Source organism: Symphalangus syndactylus, chromosome 18 (genome assembly GCF_028878055.3).
Source record: "Symphalangus syndactylus isolate Jambi chromosome 18, NHGRI_mSymSyn1-v2.1_pri, whole genome shotgun sequence".
Lineage (NCBI taxonomy): Eukaryota > Metazoa > Chordata > Mammalia > Primates > Hylobatidae > Symphalangus > Symphalangus syndactylus.
The window spans coordinates 38,034,479-38,058,288 of record NC_072440.2 but is presented as its reverse complement, the minus strand read 5'-3'; the positions used below and the strand labels follow the sequence as shown (position 1 = coordinate 38,058,288).

The following is a 23,810-nucleotide window of genomic DNA, read 5'->3' as shown; positions in this document are numbered from 1 at the left end:
TCAGACAGAGCAGGGTAGACGGAGAAAAACCAACATTCACAGAACCAACACATTCACAGAAAATACGTTACTTAGGACTTCCAGCATTATGCAAGAAGGAAATTGACAGAAGTCATGTTTGGTAGTTGCTGGCATCATTTCCCACATTCTGACTTCTGGATTCTGCTTTCAATCAGTCCCTTCCGCACTAACTTGCCCAGCCTAGTAAAGTCATATAAAGAGAAGCAAAATTCAGAGGATTCCTTTGTTGTTGTTAACTTTTTCCTTCCACTGCTACTTACAAGCTCTCTGACCTTGGAAGTCACAAAAATGTCTCTGAGCCTCATTCATCAAGTATGGAAGAGGTTGGGTTTGATGTTTTGCATTGTGCCTTCTGGCTTGAAGATTTTATGATGCTTTAAGAGGGTCTTTGGCTTCCTCCTTATGAAAGGCATGTAGTGCTCTGGCCTCTTCTAAAGGGGTGAGCCGCCTTCCCTTGCCCGTTGTCGCCTGCAATGGTTTGAAGGCTGGAAGAGAGCACAACAGCAGTACCCCAGTCCTCCAAGGAACAGACCGCAGCAGGTTATTAGCATTTTATCGACTTTGGCTCTGCCGTTGATTGTCAGGATCTGTAGCGAAATGCTTTAATATACATTTGAGTCTAAGTGTTACCCAGGCCGAAGGAGCACTAATTTTGAAGATATGTTTGCATTATAGCCTGTGTTCTAGACAGACATAATATAAAGAAACACACCCAGCAACTCTGCTTACTCGGCTGGTGAAGGGAATTGAGGAGTGTTGCTGAAGGGAACTCACTTTAGATGCATTTCAGAGATTTAATTTTATTAGCCGATGCAAATGATCTGTTCCACAAATGTAAAACAAAAGGACAAGAAAATGATCCCTGTGTCAACATCAGGATGTCTGACTTAAAATCCCATTCAAATAAGTCCCCAAAAATGATCAGACACTGAATACATTATTTTTCTGACTTTGACAAAACCAGTCTGCACAAAGAAGCAGCCCCATGAGGTTACGGATAAACCAACCACCTTAAAACTTCAGCATTTTCATGTCAGTCACAGATTTTCTTAAGGGCCAGCTCACTGTTTAAGGACTAATGTGTTTGGAGAGGGAAAAAAAAACACACTGTGTTATTAGGCAGAATCCCCTTTACATACAGGGATCGGATCGGTTTGCCCGGATTGTGTTGCCTGCTTTATTGTCCTACTTCAAACACGGGGCCCTGGGCGTCATCTCGAGGAAGGGCTGATTGAACTGTCGGCCTGACACTTGTCAGCTGTGGATAATACGGGCTTCAGTCCGTCATGCTCACACATAAATGAACCATGACAGAGATAGACTGTTTGTTGAATAGAAAAAGCAGTTTTACTGTGGATAACCTTTCTTGAATAAATGCAACAAATAATAAAGTCTGAAAAGGGAGAACATGTACCTTAGGAAAGCAGTGACGTTCAGAACCAAACGGTTATTATCTTTTTGGGCCATCAAAAATTGCCCATTTATCCAAGTACGTTATTGAGAGAAAAGCTAAAAGTGCTATGATTATCATAAAAATGATGGCAGTTGAATCTATGCAGTCTTCAATATTATATCACATAACAAAACCTAGTTACAGCTCACCAGGATTGAAAAAGGAGGCATTGTTTGTGTACCAAATGGAATCCACAATTGTTCTTAGAAAATGGTGGCACACATCTTAATTAAAAGAGCAGAAAAAGAATCCAAAGCTCTTTTTTTATGTCTTTAAAACATTTCTCCTTTTTTATTAAAAGAAAAAAAAAACAGAACTCCCAGTAGAAATTGTGGAAACTCTACATTTCAATCAAGACAGTCAAAAGAATGATTTGAATTTACAGGCCTGTAATTGGAACAAATTGGAAACAAAAGAAGAGCTCATTTAAGCCACGTGATGTGGCCACAGTGCTGCCATGTACAGTATGTTAGAAAAAAAAAAAATCATGTTTCTTTAAAGCAAAGCTAACTCCACTGCAGGCTCTGACCAATTTGCATAAATGTCTCTACTATGATTTTTTTTTATTTATGGGCCCTAAGTTTCTAATTAAATACTAATTAATACTATCACCAGAATTGTCTCCCATCCCCAGCTCTTCATAGCTTTGTCACTTTGATTAATGCACAGTCATTTATTAACTTATTTAACAAGCCAGGGTGCCTCATGACAAACTAGATTAAATTATCCTCATAACAGTCTCATTACTGGAAAAAGGGAGTTTTAAACTTAATAAAAATTATCCTCAATAATGTTAAAGCTTTTTCACCATACCCTTAAAAGATAGAAATAGGTTTCTTGTTTGATTTATAATATATGGAGTTGTATAAGGCATCCATTAATAAAATTTATAAGTTCATTTAAGCTTGCACATTACAGTAGTGCTGTAGCCTTGGGTGCTTATTATTTAACTTTTGCTGTAGTTATGAAGATAATTAATGTCCTGACCAGACAGGGACTAAAATACCCACCAGAACAAGATAATTAGAGACATAAATAATGTTTAGGTTCTTGTGTGCTGCTCTTAAAATTAATTGTTTTGTTTTGCATCCAAACTTGATAAAGAAGAAAATAAGAGTTTACCAAGGAACTGTACGATGAAGGTGAGATGTTTGTTTCGGTGGACTGGCAAATGCTAGCAAGTCTGGCAGTTTCTGGGCTGGAGGAGGGAGCAGATGTGTCAGGGGATTTGGCTCCTTCTGGGAAACTGTTCGGCCCTCATTGCTCTCTGTCGCCCTCTGGTGGCCAGGTCCTGGTGACACGCACACCTTGCAGCCAGGCCTGTTTGTCAGTGGGAGGCGGAGGGGTGAGGCAGAAGTGGGAGCTGGAGGAAGTCTCTTCATTTAAGTGCTGGGATAAACTTCTCATCTCAGTCAGACTCCAGTAGTAGGGGGGCCCCAGAGGGAGCTCAGCATGCCTATGGCAGCAAATCTTTCGTGCTGACAAAGCAGAATGCAGGAAGCTGTGGCTCAGGCCCTGCCGGTCTCAAAATAAATAGGCACAAACGCTTTAAAACATGCGTGGAGCGCTGACCCTCCGTGGGGCTGTGTGCTAAAATAAGTGTTCAGCATGTTCGGAGGGCAGATTCTCTTTTTATTTTCAGTTTCTTGCTAAAATAGCACCCTTGTTAAGGGTCTAGGTGACCCGGTAGGAAGGGCCGGGAAAGGTATCTGCTGACGGAGGGTCTGCTGTCTAAATTTCCTTCTTGCCTGGGCGGTCCTGAGTCTTTGGGTGGGGCTGTGGGAAAGGCGCAGTAGCTCCCTGGTCACAGATAGGGAGCTGCCGCCCTGTGTAGGCAACACTTCACCACTGACAAGGCACCTTGGCATGTATCCTGCTGTCTTCACCCCTCCAGAGCCCTGTGAGACCAGAGGGAGGGACTGTTACTATGGTTGCTGAGGGGTCACGTGCGGATTTCAATCCACAAACCAGCCGGCTGGTGACTTCCTTCCGGGGAAGAGCACCTGGCTCCTTTTCTTTCAGTATCTGAAGTCCTTTCTGCTCTTCTGCACCTCACCCCCAGTTCTTCTCTCTCACACCCTCCTTCTCCCGCTCACCTTTTCTTTTTATCCTTGATTCAGAGCAGAGATAACAATAACTGTACTTGTTCTCATACTAAAATAGCTCACTTGTCAAAGCTGCAGGGAGACTGGTGCCACAGAAATTCTGTGAGCAGAAGAATGGCTGGGAGAATTTTCTCCGAGTTTAGATTAGAGCACTTCATGGTCAGAGTCCTCTCCCATTCACTCCCATCCCTGGGAGGTAAAAAGACAGCAAACGTCTTCATGATTTATAACTCTTGTTTAGCATTGATTCAGAGCTCCATCTTTGCAGGTCTATTAGTAGAGACCTATTAATGGAGGTTGGCTTTGGCCAAAAATAGATCAACGTTAGGCCCAATCTTAGCTACCTGATTCACTCAGTTTCCTCCAGGCAACTTCATTTGAATTCAGGGTATTAGGTTCCCAGGCTTGCCCAGGATTCTGCTTGGGCAAGGAGGCCAAATTAAATGAAACAGGGCCTCTAGGAGCCAAGTGAGGGAATGTCCTAGATTAAAATAAAAGCGCAGGAAGAGAAGAGCTCTCGGTCGGTGAAGGAAGGTGAAGGCCCAGCTGATCTTATTCCTGTCTGGGTCCTTCCACTGGAGTTCCCAGTGGCTTCATCATGATGGCCTCAGGAGTGGAGGAGCAGAGGGGATGGTGGCTAGATGGACTTAGGCCACAGATTAGGGATGCGTAGTTGGGAAGAACACAGGAGAAGAAGAGAGAGTTTTTCAGTGGTGCTCAAACTTTAATGGGCAAAACTTTGCTTAAATGCAGAGTCCCTTGCTCCAGTTTCAGACTTGCAAATTCTCTTAGTCTGAGATGACGCCAGGAATCTGCACTGATAACAGGGCTTTAGTGACTTTGATTCAGGGGTCAGTCCATGACCAGTGGTTAGGAAACACTGGACGAGGAAGGGAGAAAGAGAAGATGAAAGAACTGTAGGAAGTGAGGGAATTTTGCCTAAATCAACTTTACCTCCTGAGAAAGTGCCATAGCTGTCTTCTCTCTCTCTCTCTCTCTCTGTGTGTGTGTGTGTGTGTGTGTGTGTGTGTATGTGAGGGTAAGGCACCCTCACACAGCTTCAGAACTAAACGCGCCCCAGCTGGAATGTCCTGACCTGTCAGGGCTCTCTCTACCGTGCTCTTCATGCCTTGGTAACCACGTAGTCAGAGCGATGTGGATGCCACATGTGTGCACAGATCAATGCATTCATGGTCACAGGCAAGTGCCAGGCACTGTGCTGGGTGCTGGCAATAGATGAAGATGAAAGAAGTTTTCCTGCAAACTAGCTTCACTGTTGCCCCTTGAAGGCTCTCAGTGACATTGCCCTGAGCTGAGAGTATATCCAGAGGTTACTGGGACTGAGTGTGTCTTCTAACACCACTTAGACACCTGGCAGAGAACAGGACATTCATGACTAGATGGGCTCAGGGATGGCTTTGTAGTGTGGATGTGACAGAGGGAGAAGAGAGTAATAGGGTTTAGGGCTGTGGTCCCTAAACTGGAGTGCGCACACCCTCAGGGGCTGTATAAAATGCTCCAGTGGGAATGGGCAGAAAATACTGAAATGCTTATTATATTGGCCTTCTAAAATCGTGTCATTTGTGCCTTTCCATTTTGTGATATGTTTTAAAATGAAGAAAATGTCAGCCCAGTAGTAAAATGTATGCGATTTATGAACATATTGGGGCTATGTGCTCCATTCATTTCCTGCCTCATTGCTGGCTGTGCACTACGAAGCAGGTTCATAGGCTGTTGGTTTAGGAAGGGGGCTATTGTCAAAAATGGGGCTGAAGTGCTGGGCCCTGGAGTGTAGGTGGGAGGGGAAGGAAGCAAAACCAAAAGGGAGGATGAGAGAATGAGGAAATGGGAAGAGCAGGGATGGATGGGCTCAGGGAGATTGAAAGTCAGGGGCAGCGGGGTGAAGGGAACTGACATCTCAGGAGAGGAGGCTGTAATGAGGCTTCAGGATACAGGTTGAGAATATCTCAGGTGGGACCACTCTAGGCCATTCGCAGGTTAGGGGTGTCACCAGGTGATGGAGGTAAAGAAAGGGACGGCAAGTGTATTGGATGTGCTGCCCACAGGGAGGGACATTAACGTGCCCGTGCTGATGGCAAGATCTAGGACAGAAAAGAAGACGGTAAGTTACCAAGATGTGAGTGGAAGGTTCAGGTGGTGTTGGGCAACCAGGTGGCTGAGAGAGAGAGAGAGAGATTTACATACAGGTAGAAGGACACAAAGCCCTTTCCAGTCCCCAGGAGGTTGGGGCCATGAAGCGCTCCCTACATGGGGTAGGCTGGGCAGCACCCGGGACAGCCACAGTCTCTGTGGACACAGGAAGAGGATGGAGTGCTCTGCCCTCCCCACGAGCTTGGGTGCATTGCTCACCCTGGAACCAAGGTCCCAGAGGGCACTGGGAGAGCCTTTGGATGTGAGGGATGCTGCGGGAGTGGGTGTCTTGGTGGTCAGAGCAGCTGGCAGGAGCCTGTGGGAGGGGAGGGGACAGCAGAGGGCTGCTCATGCCACCTGCGCCTCCTGTGTGCGCTGCCTCCACACGCTGTGCTTGGCATTTGTGGAATTGATTTTGTGAGTGTCACCAGCTTTTTAACAATATTATTATTTTAAGGAATGTACAAATGTCTTTTCATTCCAAAACACAAAATAAGTTATCAGTAGGCATGGACAATGACAGCAACAAACCATCATATACTTTGCCAAACGGAACCCGTTACTGAAACCTGCAACCTTTTCTTTAATCTCTTTTTTGAAGTGATTTCTCTAAGATTATTGGTGAGAAACACAACTCTGAGCTTCCCGTAACAGTTCCTGAGTAGTGATAAAGCACTATTTAAGGAGTTAGAACTCGCTGCCTCCCATGCCACCTCCACCCAGTCTGCCTGTGCCAGGGTCCTTCTCTTTAGGATCTTCCTGACACCTTCTTCTCTGTTTCTGGCAGAGGAGCAACAGCCCTACCTACCATAATAGTGACAATGATGCCTGCCCCCCTCCCCACCATCCTCTCCCCTGTGCAGCCAAATATCTCCCAGCAGGGCTTCACAACTAACTTCTGAGGGGCTTCACACAATGTTCTCAGCTGTCAGGGATCCTCCTAATGTCTGCTCTTGTCAAGGTCACAGCAGGCATTTTGAATGTTTTCTAAAACAATTCCTGTATCAGTTTTTTTATCTTTATTAGCTGCAATTCATGAGTCCCAAATTGGAATACACTGAAACCAAGCCCAGCCACCTCTTAGAAAGAAACCTCCTTCAAAAGCAGCTGGAACCACCTTGAGTGTCTCTGGGGCTACTTCCTTTTATTCACTCGGCCTCACCTGTCCCACCAGCCCTTGGCATGGCTGTTCTATCTGAAATTTTTGCTGTGTGTTCATTTATACTCACTAGCATTGACCTTCCTTGAATGTGTTTTTCCATTTGAGGCTCATCAGCTTTCTTTTTCAAAGGCGTGGTGGCATCATCTTTGGTCACAATGACTTCTACTTTTTCGAGGCTGAACATCTTCAAGATTTAGAGTGAGCCCCTCCTCTTCAAACACCTGCAAAAACATGTAAAAATAAGCTAGTTTCAGGGTATGGTTTTCCTTTAATCTACCAAATTTATTCATAATACATTATGCAGGTGTTTTGATGAGAATCCAGAAACCTCTTTAGATACCATATTTCTCTGAAATGTGAGAATGGAAGATCATTGCTATTCCAGGACAAGTCGTGTGTATAGAGCTTTTTATTGCTTTAATTTGCATTATTTCATTTACTCCTCAGAACTCTGTCAGTTAGCAACAGCTTGAGCATGCAGATGAGTTAACGGAACCCAGAGGAAACTCGCCCAAAGTTACACAGTTAGCAGTTGGTGGAGCCAGGACTAGATGCTGGGCCTTGACTCTCAGTCCAGTGTTCTGTCTACTAGATCATTCTGTCTTTCAGATCATTCTAATCTGAGGACAGGTAGACAGGGAGATCATTCCTGACCAGGAGCATGATGCTTAGACCTAAAAGGGACCCTGTTCTGTATCTAATTCAATCCCCGTCCTCCTAAATATTCAGTGGATGTATCTAACTAAGAAAAATGCAAACTATAGGACTGTATACCTATAAGTGTTATCCCTGGAAAGAAAAGGAACATTTGGTAAATGTACAAAAAATATGGGAAAAATTTGCATGTTATCCTTGTGCAGGGGCCATGCTATTCTTCTCTGTATGGTTGCAATTTGAGTCTACGTGCTGTTAAGCAATCTCCAGAATATTTTAAAATGAATCTACTACAATAGAAAAGATCAAAATGTGTCACATAGTAAGCATTGTTTTGTAAAACGTTTGTGTAAGTTGCATACATGTGTGCATATGTGTGGATCAGGATGTAAAGTTTCCTTCTGACTGTGGGTTGTGCCAGCAAATGTTGGGAGCCACTGGTATGGTGGAAAGAGCCTTGGAAGTGGGTTCAAATACTTAGTTTCAGTCTCTGCTCTGCCAGCAACTACCTGTGTGAGTGTGGCCAAGGAAAGTAACCCCTCAGGTCCTCCATTTCCTTATTTTTTAAATGAGGAGGTTGGACGAGATTATTTTTGAGATCCATTCCTCTCAGATTCTATCAGTCTGGGGGTTCTTTCATGGCATTGCTGAAACACAGAAGTCTTCCAAATGGGGAAGGTGGATGGAAAGAGGGGACAGGCTCAGAATAGCAAGCATGAGCCAGGTGCAGCCACGTGACTTTGCCCAAAGCAGTTGCTGCCAGTGCTCATGCTCACTGCCTGTCATCATGTTGGTGGCACCCCTAGATCCTGCTGCCATGAGGGTGTGAATGATGACCATGGTTAAATCCAAATTGGAGCCTGTGGATGGCAGTGGAGGTGAGGACTGCCAAACGCGTGCACCTGATCCCAGGCTTGGCACTGCGAGGGCTCAGAAGCAGTTCTTAACGACGAGCATGATAAATACTCCAAGTGGGAAGCAAAGGAAAAGCAACTTAAATAGAACAAGTTGAAATTTAGGACCCGTATTCCCTCTACAATCTAAGTGGCCCTGGAGTAATAAAGACCTTCTTTGGAAAAAAAAATAAGGGAGGGGAGAAATTTCAGCAGATATGCAATGTGAAATTCCGTAACTCCTTCTCTGTTGTAGACTAGCATTTAGTTTTCTGTAAAGAGCAGGGACCTGTTCTCACTTTTTACTCATTTGATGGGTAAGATGCAAAGTTAATTTCATGGTGGTGAAACACCCAAGAGGTTGCTTGCTTTCTGTTAATATAGAAGACATCTTTGACATTAACACATAGGAGATTACACATATATATATGCACACACACACAAGAGCTGATAAATGCATTAAATGCATAAATTATTTATTGGTCTTGAGACAGCATACAACATAACAAGAAATGAGATATATCTGTGTGATATGCTCACACATGTAGAACTTGAAGGAGTATTTTTTTTTCCTCAGGTAGAAACATAATTCCAGAAAACATTCTGCCTTTGAAGAACGAAGTACAAAGATGTTCTAACAGTTGAAGGTTATAGTTTTGCAAAATTGCTTATTATTCATTGCATTTGGAAACAGGGCATGGAGAAGACAATCATCTTTCCCAGCCTAAATCTCTTTAGCATGCTCCAATTTCATGTCACCCGCTAGGTAAGATTTAATAAGATGTGTCTGTTGGCCTGCACAAAATCTGGTTGACAAGAGCCTTGTGTGTCATGATGCAGATCAAAAGTGGGCTTGGTTGTTGTTGAGCACTGTGTATTTTTAAAGAAATAAATTAATAATTTAAGGCCTTTTAGAACTTGTGGAGGGCACCAAACTGACAGCTTGGGACCGGGGTCTGTCTACTGCCCAGAAGCATCATGGGTGCAAGTCTGGAAGTGTCCCCACCCAGCCCACAGGAGAGCCTCCCCCAGTCTTCCTTCCATGAGACCCAGGAGAAAATGTATCATGGTGGGTGGGTCCCAGCATGACCTGGGGTGTGCAGGAGGCACTGCTGGACAGAGTGGGGAGGAAACGCACTTGTCAGCCCCTCCTTTTGGGTAGGCGGCTGGGGAGATTTAAGAGGTGAGTACCTTTCTGATCGTGACCCACCACTGCTGGAACTAAACCCAGGAACCTCATGTGGGAAGTTGGTGTAGCCACTTCTTCAGATACTGTATTTACTTTCAAACTACAAAAACAAAACAAAATCCAAAACCAAAACAAAAAATAACTCAGAACGAAGTCTCAACAACAACAAAAAAGAAAAAGTCCACGGTCTGTGCTAACCAAGTGGCCGTTATTTTCGGCTGTGGCTGGGCTGGTGAGATGCTCTTTGGCCGTCTGTCACTGTGCACAGCAGTCTGACTGGAATTTTAGTGAGCCAGGAAAGGGATGGCTATATTTGGCCTCTGGAAGGGAAGTCGCTGAGATGGAGACCGTGCTTTGGGTCATAGGATTTGAGCCAGCAGGAGGGGAAGCAACTTGCCCCATTTCCCATTTTCAGCTGAGGAAGCGGGTGGGACAACACAGCCAAAACCTTTGTCAGGAAGAGGTCTCTAGGTGAACACACCACGCTGTTCCCAGAGGAGCTTGTTCCAGTCCAAGGAAACCGGCCTTGGCCTGACTGGCCCAGATGAGCGTGGGTTCAGCTATAGTGCCTGTAAAGCAGGATTATCAGATCTGTTAGTCTTCATTTAGCCTTTGGCACTGGACCTAGGCCTTCTCTGGTATTGTATTCATGGAAGCGTCTATGACTTGTTTACTAGTCACTATTCATGTGCCCCTCCCTATGTTTGCTCCTGGAATGTGGGCATTTTGGTTTACTTTTATGACCCACAGAGCTTCTACATACAAGGACATTTAAAAAATTTTAAAAATCAAACATTGGACTAGGTTGCCTTCCTCATTTAAGCTCTAGGTTATGTGGACATATATATACACACACACACACACACACATATATACACACACATATATACATATACACACATATATATACATATACACACATAACCTAGAGCTTAAACGGCGAAGGCAACCTATATAATAAATTATTAAATCTTTAATTGTATTATAAAAAGAGTGACATTTGAGTCATGATAGAAAAACAAGATTATTGTTTATAGAGATATCACTAAAATATGCATTTTGTAAGGCTCATTGATTTATTTCCAATTCGAGAAGCAACATAGACATACAAAATGGTTCATTAGATATTCATTATACCTCCTTGGCTGCTTTTATTAGAAGTGCCCATGGTGCCAATGGCAAGGTTGATGTTTTCAGGGGTGGAATCAATGCTTGAAACTCATCAATATCTTATAAGCAGTTTTGGTTTAAGGTATTTTGATGATTTCATTGAAATGTTTTACCCCATTAAAAAGCTATAACTTAAACTGTGGTGCAGGGCAGGCGCACATTAGATGAAAAATGGCTTTGTGTAAGAGATTTCAAATTTGTCAAATCTGCATTAAAGAACTATATTTGAAATTGGTTGGAAGGTTGGGTGAATTCTCTAGGTAAAAATGACATTTGTTTTATGGATCCCTCTGAAACAATTCCCCAAGAGTTTTCATTTGAATAAATCACATCTAAGTTCAGCACTCCAGAAACAGCTAGCATGGGAGAGTTGCCTTTGCTTTTCTGTTTCCTCTTTTCTGGGAAAAGAGTCAATTTCCTCATCTGTAAAGGGAGTGAGACTAGATAACCTGGAGGTCAAAGTACTTACAGCCTTTCACTTATTAATTCATTCGCTTATCGCTTATTTACTGAGCAGGGGTGGGCATGTTCTGGCACTAACGGAACAGCAACATACAAAACCTAGTCCTTGTTCTGGTGAAGATGACATCCTACAAGGAGAAAGACAATAAACAGATGAGATAATTTCATGAATAATTTACTGCTATGAAGGCAGTAAAGAGTATCGTGTTGAGAAGTTGTGGGTGGGTGGTGCCAGCAACTTTCTCTGAGAAAGAGTCATTTTAGCTGAAGAGAAGCCAGGAGTGAACATCTAGAGGAAGAGTATTCCAGAGAGAGGAACAGCCAGGGTGAGAGGCAGTACAATAGCATGCTAGGGGAAGAGAAGGGCCCAGGTCTTCCCTTCTTGGGACTTCTTCCCCTACCTCTGCTGCACTGGTGAATACTCTGCTGTGAGGAAATGACTGAGGCCAAGGTGGCTGCAGAAAGAGTACAGAAGGGAGAGAAATTGGAAGATGGGGAACACTGGGGTCGGAGGTGGATAGATCTGTTACAACAGACTAGGCTGCACTTCAATGATGAGTAAACACCCCATCTCAGTGGCTTAACCAAGCACATGTTTCTTTCTTGCTCGTGTTATGGTCTGATGCCAGTCTGATGCTCCTCTCTGAGTAGGGATACAGATTCTTGCCGTCATGTGTCTCCACCATCGCAGGGTCCTTTATTTTCAGTCTCATAAATTGGAAGGGGAGAATGAGTGGAAGATTATGTTGAATGTTTTAGAGGCCAGCTCTGTACTGGCTGCCTGACTAGAATCCAGTGACATGACTCTAATCTAATTGGTGAGCATCGAGTCAGTCTTTGCCAAAAGAGAAAAAGGCATAAAAGAAGGGATTCTACTGCTCTCCCCAAATCCTTGAAGACTTGCACTGCACAGGTACCATCTTGGCCAGGAGTGCTGGTGAAGGGGTTCGGATGGGGAGGTAATGTCCTCATAGTGATGACTTCTCATCATCTCCACTAGACAGTACACAGAGAAGAAAGACTGGGGAAAAGTTCACCATTTCAGCCCTGGAAGGGAGCTCAGGAAGATGAACCTCTCACTTTAAGCTCAAACCAAGTTATTTTTCTGCTTGTTCAGAATCTGGAGGAAGAGCCAGGTTTGAGGCGAGAGGCTCCTAACTCCTATTGCCTGGCATTCAAGACTTCCTTCCATCTGTCTTTAGCTCATGTTCTATCCAACGCTGCTTCTCATAACTCAGAACATCTGCTCTAGCTGGGCCAGACTTCTCGAGGCTTCCCATCCAGTAGAGAATGGACTTCATTCCCCTGTGTTCTCATCATTCTTCTCTTGCAATGCCTGGTCCCTCCTCTCCATCCAAATCTATGATTCCTTCTTATCTTTCTGGAACTTCACTGCCTTGGAGAGCCTCAGCTCTGGGGGTCATGGGCATTATTCCTATGTACTACTGGTGGAATAGGCTGGCTCAAGGGGGGTACAGTCACAAAGAGGCTGTACATTTCTCCTACCTAGCTTCAGATATGCTCAGGCAGGTCCCTACTTCCTGTGCTTTAGAGACATCTCATGCAGATGCCTTGGCTTTCTGGATTACTTCCAACTACTAGAAAAGCCTCAATTCTGATAATGAGATTTCTTTTCAGTGTTAAAGGTCCAGTTCAGTTTAATGTCAAACTTCAATCTCACCGCCAAATCAAAGTTAGTGATATCAGCTGAAGCTCAGGTTCATGCAGTTGGGAAGGAGGGGTTGATTGGCAATTTTATTCTCTCTCTACCTCATCTCTCTTCTGGCTCTTGTAAGATCCAGGCTGGTATTGGTGAGATTAGAGGAAGAGGGATGAAAAAAACATCTCATATCGAGATTCTGTCTTGGCTGTGATTGAGAGGCCCTGCGATGCCCTTCATTCTGGCAGGGTTCTTTCATGAGGCACATTTTTGGCAACCTAGAGGAAACTCCTCCCACTCATCACATAACCTTCACCCACTTCTCCCCCTTACTCCACTCCAGCCATGCTAGCCTTCTTTCCATTCTCAATTCTGGGAAGTTCCTTTCAGCCTCAGAGCCTTGGCATTTTCATTCTCCCTGCCTGGAGCCTGCTCTCCCTCTCCTTTCTAAGTAGCCCCTAGTGATTTTTAAAATCTCAACTCAAGCGTCAATTCTTCAGAACACCCTAACATAAACTCTTACCAGGGCAGGCCCTTGTTGTGCACTCTCCCAGCCCCTGTAATGAAGACATTAATTGTATAAACAGTTGTTTAGCATCTATCTTTCCCACTTGAATGTGAGTTCCAAGAAGGCTTGATAAATTGGTGTATTAGGCTGTTTTTGCATTGCTGTAAAGAAATACCCAAGGCTGGGTAAAGAAAAGAGGTTTAATTGGCTCACGATTCTACAGGCTGTACAAGCATGGTTGCAACATCTGTCTCTGGTGAGGCTTCAGGAAGCTTACAATCATGGCAGAAGGCAACGAGGAGCCAGCATGTCACATGGTGAGAGCAGAAACAAGAGAGAGAAAAGGGGGAGGTCCCAGAGTTTTAAATAATCAGGTCCCTCATGAACTAACTTGAGTGAGAACTCACTTATCCCCAAAGGGATAGTGCTAAACTATTAATGAGAGACCTGCCCTCATGATCCAATCACCTTCCACCAGGCCCAACCTCTAACACTGGGAATCACATTTCAACGTGAGATTTGGAGGGGGCAAACATCCAAACCATATCAACAGGCATTTGTAGAAAGACAGAACAAATGAATGTTCCTAATAAGTAAATGAGCACCTCGGCATGCCAAGCAGACAGTAGGCACTTAATAATTATATGTGGAACTGACATGAAATTGAAGGCAGGAGCCATGTCTGTTAATTTCTGGATTCATGATATGACTTAGTTCAATAAATACCTGTTGCCCAGTGTTTTGAATAACCTTATCAGAATTAACACAAATAACGGAGAATTGGCTGGAACGTAGTTCTGACCTGCACCTTATGGATGTTCCTCAATGTCAGCAGAAGAATTACTGTTATCTTTATAAAGAACTATGTCAGCCAAGGCATGATGCTTGCCTTTAATCAGCTGACTTTATATTCTGTAGTGTGCGAGGAGCATGATTGCAGGAAGGGACATGGATAATGTAACCGTAGATCCAAAGAATGACAGTTTCTAAATAATTTGTCCCTTTGTTCTCTTTAGTGCACTTTTGTACTTCTATTAGCCCAACCAATCCAATTCTTGGTTCCCCAAACAGGGTCACCATATGTACCTTCAACCTGACTTGTATGAAGACTTGTTTTATTAGTCACAATTAGTTGCAGGTGCAAAGACTGAGGGCACAACTAACTGTGTCTGGAATCACCTCCTCACATATGCAATTAAACACTTGCACACTCAGAATTAGGTTCAAGTGGCTAATTGCACCCGGAAGTAGGTAATTGCAGGTGCAATTAGCTACAAGTGCAATTTTTCACCGGAGACTAATTGCTCCCAAAGTAAGGAGATAGGGATTGGAAATTCAGCACTGAATGTATGTGCGGTTATTGCAACCACCTGTGATTTTAATAGTCGCTGCCCCCACCTCCTTGACTTATAGTGTGGTGGCCTCCCTTTGGTCTTTTTGAATAGTTAAATTGCTTAACTCCTTCTGTGTATTTGTTCCACAGCATTCTCTTTCCAGTTGAGTATTCTTTTCCTTACTTAGACCCTGTTTCTTCAGAATTTATCTATTTTCTTCTGGAACCCCTGGCTATTTAAAGGCCATATATTCCTCTACTGTTTAACTGTATCTAAAACTTCTCAGAATCTAAGTAAGAAATGGTCAATAACTTGAACAGCTTAGTGGATGGTAACCGTCAAGTAGCTCTTGAACACTGTTCCTTGAGGAATATCATTTAAACATAACACATGTAAAGCTCTTCTTCCCATCCCTGGTGACGAGGAGATGGATCACTCCATCAAAGCACCCAGAAACCTGTCTTCACTAGCGGGTTTAATTTTTTCCTACTAGCTTTTCTCCTGTATCAGTAAAAATCCAATCAGGAAAGCACCATCTTTTTTTATTATTTTATTTTATTTTTGAGATGGAGACTTGCTTTGTTGCCCAGGTTGGAGTGCAGTGGCACAATCTTGGCTCACTGCAACCTCCACCTTCTGAGTTCAAGCAATTCTCCTGCCTCAGCCTCCCAAGTAGCTGGGATTGCAGGCACCCACCACCACGCCCAGCTAAATTTTTGGATTTTTAGTAGAGACAGGGTTTCACCATGTTGGCCAGGCTGGTTTCAAACTCCTGATCTCAAGTGATCCACCCGCCTCGGCCTCCCCAAGTGCTAGGATTACAGGTGTTAGCCACCACCCCCGGCCAGTTTTTATTTTTTAATGACTATAAAATGAAGGCATAATTGGAAAAAATTCAATGAATTTAATTTAAATTGAATACAGTTAAATAATCAAGGAAACCAAAACTGTTAATACTACTATGGAAAGTCTTTTGATCATGTAAACATTATTTAAGTAAGGAGTTGATCACCATAGTTATTTTAACAGAGATAATTTAATAAAGGGGATTATTAGGCTAGTATTAGGACTGAAAAGGCAAAAAAGGAGCCCTGAGGTATCTCAGTGATAGTAACTGCAGGGAGCAGCTACCACCCCAAGGGCTGAGGAAACAAAGCAAGAGACTGGGGTTAATAGAACCTAGATGCTTAAGGGAAGGGCCCAGCAAAGCTGGAACACAGGCCTCTGGTGGAGGGTCTTCCCAGGCTCATGCAGAACCTCAGCAGCTTGAGGGGGGATCACATAGAGCTGGGACTCAGAGCTCTTAAGAGGGGACACTGCCCAACTGGTTTTGTACCGTTGGAATTTGGAGAGGAGACCCGGCAGAGCTGGGACCCAGAATGTTAAGTGGGGCTTCCTCCCAGGTGGTCCTGAACTGTGAGCAACCCACTAAACACTGCAGCACTATGGATAAAATGGAAAAAAATGCCTGCAGGATGTGCCCTGGAACCTGGGGCTTGTGGTCTTTTGTTGGATCCAACCAAGACGAAGCACGTTTTGATATGGGCAGGTAAAAAAGGGGCATGAAGTTAGTGAATCAGAGCCTTTGCAAGTGTGAGCGTTTACGTGTGTCTTTTCTCTGTGTTCAGCATTTTCCTTTGCATGATTTTATTCTCATTGTATCATGCTGAAAATGCTTGCGTGTGTGTGTGTGTGTGTGTGCGAGAGAGAGAGAGAGAATATCATAGTGAGTGCAAGCCAGTGGTGGTCATAAGATGGTGATCTTAGCAGGTGTGCACAGCTGGCCCTGCCCAGCGATCTGCAGCAGATTTCATTTCCTCATAGCTCACCTGGCTGGTTAATCTCCTTTTGCCCTTTCCTGCTGTGAGAATTCATGGCCAGCCTGAAGCCAACTTCCTGGCTTCTGTGGAGTGCTGACTCCTCCACTTCCCTGCTTAGTCACTCTGAGGTGGAACAGGATCCCACTTGCTAAGCCAGTGGCTGCTTCTGCTGAATGCCAATCTGAAGGGGCGATCAACCCCTTTGAACTCCCTCTGGCTATTGAGTCTGCCATTGTTCAGACCCTGCAGTGTGCATGGACTGGTGACAAAGCCCGGGTGAGGAAGCAAGAGATGACAACCGGAGGGGAACAGGGGAGGGCAGGAAGGCCTTTGACTTGGCCTGGACACCTAGCGACGCTTTATTGCCCCAGACAGACTCTCCTGCTCCAAGATCCAGCCCAGGGGCTGTGAAGGTCACTCGGTGCTTGCTGCCCATGGGAAGGAAGTGTTTCCTTGGGCAGCAGAGCCAGGCTCCTTAATGACTGCTTCAGCTGAGCATTTCTACTTGGAAAGGAGAGCAAATGTTCCTTTGCCCTTGCCACCCTGCTTAGTTGCAGCTTAGGCCTCTCAAGAGGGAACATAAATATTAGGGAAGTTGGGTCACCTACCAGTGGTTTGGGCTAAGAAAAACATTTTTTTCTTCTCAGGAAAATGAATAAAACCACATGATGGAAAATGCTAGAAATAGAGGAAAGGGAACAACAGCTTTAAAAAATCTGAGTAACCTGTAATAGTCACTAATAGCATTTGAAGGTGTTTTTACCCACCCCTCCCCTGTGCAAGTGGTTCATTCATTCATTCATTCATTCTATGTTACTTGAGTGCCTACCATTGCCACTTGCTGGAGATAGGACCCTGAACAAAATAGATCAAAAGTCTGGCTCCTAGGAAGCTTCTATTCTTGGTAGGGGGAGAGGGGCACATCTTGCACATTCAGTTTCTTATCCTATTGTCATTTGTGAGTCGATCTCAGCAGCACTTCCCTTGTCATTGCATCTCTTCATACCCATTATTCTGATGATTGCTTGTTTTTTCGAGTGAATGGATCAGACTCCACTTAACCATGTCACTGCTGTCCAGTGGTTTCCATCTGCACAGTTTTAAATAATGCCGTGGTTAGTATATTTGTGTAGGCAGACTAAAAAAAGTATATTTTTGGGGTAATTTCCTCTCTGGCTATATCTTACAGAGTATCAGGTAGGACTCTTGGTTACAAACAACAGACCCCAAATCTGGTTAACTTAAGCAGAAAGGGAATTTATTGGAAGGCTATCTATCCAGTAGCCTATGGAATTGTCAGAAGGCTGGAGAACCAAGCTCAGAAAAGCATCAGGAACGAGGGTCAGGGGGCAAAAGTACAGCGCGGGGGCAAAAGTACAGCGCAGGTCCACGCCCTGTACAGTCCCTGAGACCTGCTGCAGGCCCCTCCTCACTGCCTCCTACTCTCCTCTCAGCTCTTCCAGCTTTCCGAGGAGAAATCGCTCTCCTCCTGAAGCCTCTGTCTTGCATCCTGGAATCTCGAGCTCAGGGTGGAGCACTGGTGGCCGGGTGAAGGTCAGCAGCCTGCTGTTCTGTTTCCAGGGAGTGAGAGGAGGTGTCCTTCCTGGCACTCCAGAGAGGAAGTGGCTGCTGCCCCTCACCTCAGCTTAGGGAGGCTGCTTGGATCCTGGGTAGGAAAGAGGAGAAATATTCACTACAAACACGTTCCTTTTCTTCTTATATATGTGTTTGTTGTGTGTGGGATGACAGAGGGTAGGGACATGGTTAAAGACACATTGAACTTCCCCTGCCAGAGTGGGGTGTCTCTGCAGTGCTAGTAGGGGCCAGGTATTCTCAGCACCTCCAGCAGCCTGGGGAACTCAGCCTCCAGGATTGGAGAAAAGAGGGTGAAATTCATATTGATGATTGCTTTTTTATAGGTAAGAAAACTGGGGCTTAAAAAGAATGTGTGACTTACAGCAGACTACGTTGCCAGCAAACCTGGGCTGTGGGGACTTGAGTCCAGGTCTTCTGAAACACCCGAGGGTTAGTTGGACAAGTATTACTTCCCTGCTCTGGGCTTGTGGCCTATAAGGAGTGCCTGAAGCAATCCTCTTGCTGGGACAAAAGCCCTTTCAACAAAGGGGCCTTTGTAACAAGCCTTTCTTTGTTTGGCCACCAGGCTGTTCCCTGGAGTAATTAAAGCCTGTAGTCCTTAGATGTAAGGCTGGCTAACACTGCTTGACAGGAATACAGCAATGTGAGTTTGGGTGCCAATGCTAGATTGGAAATGCATGTCTTCCTGCTCCCAGACACCTAGGCATGAACCACATGGCTAGATGGCCCTGCCACTCCTCCCTGGCCACTCCGCATAGAGGAGGACAGCACCCACTGGTCCTACAGGATGGGGGCTAGTGGCACTCTCCTGGGCAGTGCCAGGCAAGTAGACTGTCATGCAGCTTTACTGCTGTGGCTGCATCTCTGGGACCTGCTAGTGGACATCTGGCTTACTGCTGCTCAGAGGAGAAAGGTCACAGCCTTCCAAGGGTCCTTGGATATCCGGTGCTGCGCACCTGCATCTTGTCCACAGTGTCCCCCCTGGGGTGGGGAGGTGCCTCTTTCCTTTGTCTAGGGAGATGGTCTCCCCTGGACTCCCTTGGGATCTCAGGACACGGCATTAAAATTGGCTTGTATGTTTAGTCATCTTCTGTGAGGCTGTACCTTTGTGCTAAAGGTCCCTCAACTAGAGGAGAAAAGACAAGCTTGACTCTCCCCAGAACTAGGAAGTTAACCTTGTATGAGAGTTGTACTGCTGGGGACCGCGAGGGACACCGGAAATAAACTCTGTCTCTGCTCTCAGAGAACTTTAGATGTCTCTCAGAGCGGCCACCACTTGGAGGGGAAAAGAGAGAAACTTCTGTCATTAAAGACAGTGCCCTGGGTCAGGGCCTTCACAGGCTGAGAGCTCTGTGGGTGCTTTCACTCGCCCTGTCCCCTGCAGACACCCAAGGTGCAGCTCATCTGCCAGCGAACGAAGGCATTCCAGGTATACGTTAAAGTGGAATTTTGGCATTGGCAGAGTTAACATTCATAAATTCAACAACTTGTGTGTGCCCTCAAGGGCCCGTGGCAGGAGACGAGGTTGAATTGTGCTGAGGCACACATTTCCATCACATGGGGTGGGTGGGTCACTTCACTACTGAGAACTGGGTACCAGGGTTTCAGCAGTTTTGGGCTCTTGGTTCATCACCACCAAAGGCAATTTGTGGGGGATCTTTATGTTTCAGCAGTATTTGAGAATCTGGGGAGTCATGAGCGGCTCAGGCTGGGTCTCCTGGTATGCAGGAGGTATCTGGTGGGGAGGGTGCTGGGGTCTGGGAATACCCCTCGCCACGCCACTTCCCCTCAAGCCCACAACCCTCTGGAGCCCTCAGGCTTGGGATCAGGCTCTTTCAGGCTCAGCCCCACCTGCCAACCAGGGGCGGGTGCAACCGCCCTCAAGATGCACACAGCTGCATTGTCTGCAGATAATTTAAAACCAATAATAAAATCGACTGTGAGTCAGTTTGCTTTTTGTTATCCCTAGGCCAGTAATTCTAAACAATGTCAGTGATAAAATAATCCTCCCACAAATCTTTTGTTTGTCCACTTTCTAAACAATTGCTGTGGTGACTATTGGATTTTAATTCTATACACTCATATACATCTGTGTGTATGTGTGTGTGTATACATATATACCATATATATACACATATACATATATATATGCTTCAAATTAGCATAGTTAATTACTTATCCTTTTACTAATATTATATTCTATGTGAAAGTTACTTAGGAGAACTTCCAGTAAGAAAGAACAGTTCAAGATGGTTCGAACTGGCTTCAGGCACAGTTTGTGTCTCCAGCGCCTGTGGTACTAAGTATGCCTGCATTTAAATAATCGATAAAGGATGATAGCACAGTAATTGTAAAGCCAAGACACAAAACCTGAGTTAATTTAATTCTGTCATTCTGCGCAACCACTTGGAATTTTAATTTGTGTTTAAAGTTTAGTAAATGCAAATTTTATTTCATATACGAGATATTTGACTGGATTTGAATAATATCTTGAAAATTAAAATTTATTCTGTTTAAATTATTATTTTAAAGCTAATGAATGAATCATGAGAGTAATAATAATTACTGATTATTACATGATTATCACTGAAAATAATTTTGTCCCATAGAGGAGGATACTAAAAAATGATCAGTTTGGGGAGTCAGATATGTTATTTTGGCCACTGTCCATGGTGATGCAGATGACAGAAATTGTTCCAGTTTATTGAAACAGGAGAGCATTAATAATCAGGTATTAATTGGCCTATGAACATTTGGAAGTGCTGAACAAGCAGATTCTGATTGGAGCTTTCAGAAACAATTCCAGTTCCCCGGATGATGCTCTGATATGATTGAGGGAAACTGCGTCCCCCACTGTCCGTGGCAGAGCCCACCATTCTGCCATGATCTGAGCCAGCAAAGTAAAGACCTCATGCTGTGCCTCCCAAACCACTGAACTGGCTCTCAGTTGAGGTCTCATGCAAGTGGCTCTGATTGGTGGAACCCAATCCCATCAGGAACCCTACCTGCAAAGGAGGAAGAGAAAATTAGTTTTTCATTTTCTGGTGTCTACAGTGTAGACTGGTTCCCTGAGGAAGTTAGGAATGGAGGCTGAGCCAGCTGGCCTACAGCATCCTTCACGTCTACCTAACCGAGTTTCTACACTTGACCTTTTGGTCTCTAGATGGGGAAGTACCTCCCCTGTCTGGCAGCCAGGTTCTGCCTCATGCTGGCTTCTGGAGAGAATGGCTGTCTCTGTAGTGAAGTGTGTTGAGCCCAGCTATTCTTTTCTTTTCCTCTTCTTTTTTTTTTTTTTTTTTTTGACAGGGTCTCACTCTGTTGCCCAGGCTGGAGTGCAGTGGTGCAATCTCAGCTCACTGCAGCCTTGACCTCCCAGGCTCAAGCGATCCTCCCACCTTAGCCTCCAAAGTAGCTGGCACTATAGGTGTATACCACCACATCTGGCTATTTTTTTTTGTATTTTTTGTAGAGACGGTGTTTCATCATATTCCCTAGGCTGCTCTCAAACTTCTGAGCTCAAGCAATCTACCCGCCTTGGTCTCCTAAAGTGCTGGGCATAACAAGCATGAGCCACTGCACCCAGCCTCAGCTCTGCCATTCTAATGCTGCCTCTTACCATACCCCTACCTTCCCACACCCCGTGGAACTTCTCTGCCTAGGCTCTCCAACTTGGAATCTTCTGCTGGTGCCGTGTGGGTAATAGCTCTAAATCTTCTCTCCCTCAGCACACAACCGTCTCTTGAGTAAAGGCTGCTTCAAAACTCCCACAGCTTTTCATAATGCCACCCCTAAACTCTGCCCCCCACTAAAGTGCATGAATCTTTATCATTATTCTTTAATAGTAACTTTTTTGGGGATTCTTCTCAATACATATTTGCAGACTAAATATAACTCTTGTCCTCAAGGAGTTTTCACCATCATTCTCATAACACTAAAAATATTCTAATTTGCATCTATACTTGGGTCCCTAAATCTCAGCCCTCCTGTCCCTTGTAGGGGCAGTAGGTATTTGTGGTGATGTTGGGACTGAGGAGTAGGTTCCACAATGACTAGGCTAGAGGGTGACCCTTCAGAGAAAGGCAGGATGCAACCTTGGCAGGGAAGTGCCAGGTGAGGCCTAGGGAGGTTTGAACCCTAAGTCTGTCCTGTGGCCCAGGACGCAAGGCCCACATCAAAGACTGAAGCTGCTTACAAGGTAGGAGGAAAGAACATGCAATGACCTGAAACTGAAGAGGCTGGATTTCTTTCTGTCACAGGCTCTTAATAGCTGTGTGACCATAGACTAGTCACTTCACTTCTCTAGGGAAGAAGGTTACTTCCAATGAAGATGGTTATTTAGTTCTGAAGTAGTGGGACTAGGAGAAGAGGTGGCACATAGGAAGGAGGAAGCAAAGTTTATGATGCTGGCGTATCTCCCTCTGGACTGCCTCTGGAGGAAAGCCCTGAGGCAGCACAGATTCCCCACATGGCAGGCTATGCCTTGCTCTACCCCACCCTGCCCTCTGCCACCATCAGGGCACTCAGAAGGAAATACATCCAGAATCCTGAGCTCCAATGTGGAGCAAAACCAAGGATGGAAATGGGCCTGGCAATATCTGGGCTAGAAGTCACATTTCCTCACTTCCTTTTGAACATGGAACCCTTTTCCTGAAAGGGTTTGTTCTCTTCAAAGCACAGTTTCCCAGTGTCTGTCCTGCAAGGACACTTTCACACACACACACACCCACACACACACACACGTATCTATAAAATTGATTTAATTTCTTCCTGGGTTCTCATTTACCAAAATAACAAACCAACTAGGAAGTCTCTCCAAAGGAGAACATGGTCAAGATCAGACTCTTCTTTAAAGATACAGCTAATTCCAGCCAGCACATTAACATTCTAAAGTTAAGAGTGCATTGTGAAATGTAAATCGATGTGACATTGTCAAACAAAATGACCTGTGGGCTTGGAAGGTTGGTGTGTGTAGGAAGAGGCCGAAGTGTGCATCTTAATCTTGATTTCCTTTGGGAATATTTCCTCCACTGTGTTCCTGACTCTGATTATGTTCTTGTGCAATCAAAATAGCTCTAGTCTCCAGGGCTGGACAGTTCCTTTTTCTTTCTTTCTTTTCTATTCTTTCTCTCTCTCTCACTCTTTTTTTCCCCACAGGACAAATTATTGTTGTTTTGATCAGTGACAACTGTTTGATTTTTTAGCTATAAGTATATACATGTGCACAAAATCCCATCCTATTAGGAAGAAAATGATTGGATTTAAAGTCCTGCTTGTTGTATAAATTATTTAATACATAGGGGCCTTAGAAAACCAAAGTTCAGCGTTCAGGGGTTCAGGGGTTGACCTCAAAATGGCATGAACAATCCAATAGGCAAGCACCAGGTTTCTTCATTTATATCCATAATCACAGGATATGATGAAGCCTTTGGCCTTAGGAAAATTTCAGTTGGGATCTGTATTTAACAGCAAGCTTATCTTTGGCTTGGCTTTAAATGGATAGTAGGGATAATGTAAGCCAGGTAGTAACAGAAGCTCTGAATTACAGTATAAGGTCTGTCTCTCCAAGCTCTTCTTCCCCATCTATGACATCATTTGGAAACTTCACTTCTGCACAGTGTCATAGCCATTTTTT

General features: G+C 44.5%; 1 pseudogene; it reads right to left on the bottom strand.

The window, feature by feature from the left end:
* Positions 1 to 7,714: 7,714 nt before the first annotated feature.
* On the bottom strand, positions 7,715 to 7,809 carry LOC129468673 (uncharacterized; annotated as a pseudogene).
* Between the last annotated feature and the right edge of the window lie 16,001 nt (positions 7,810 to 23,810).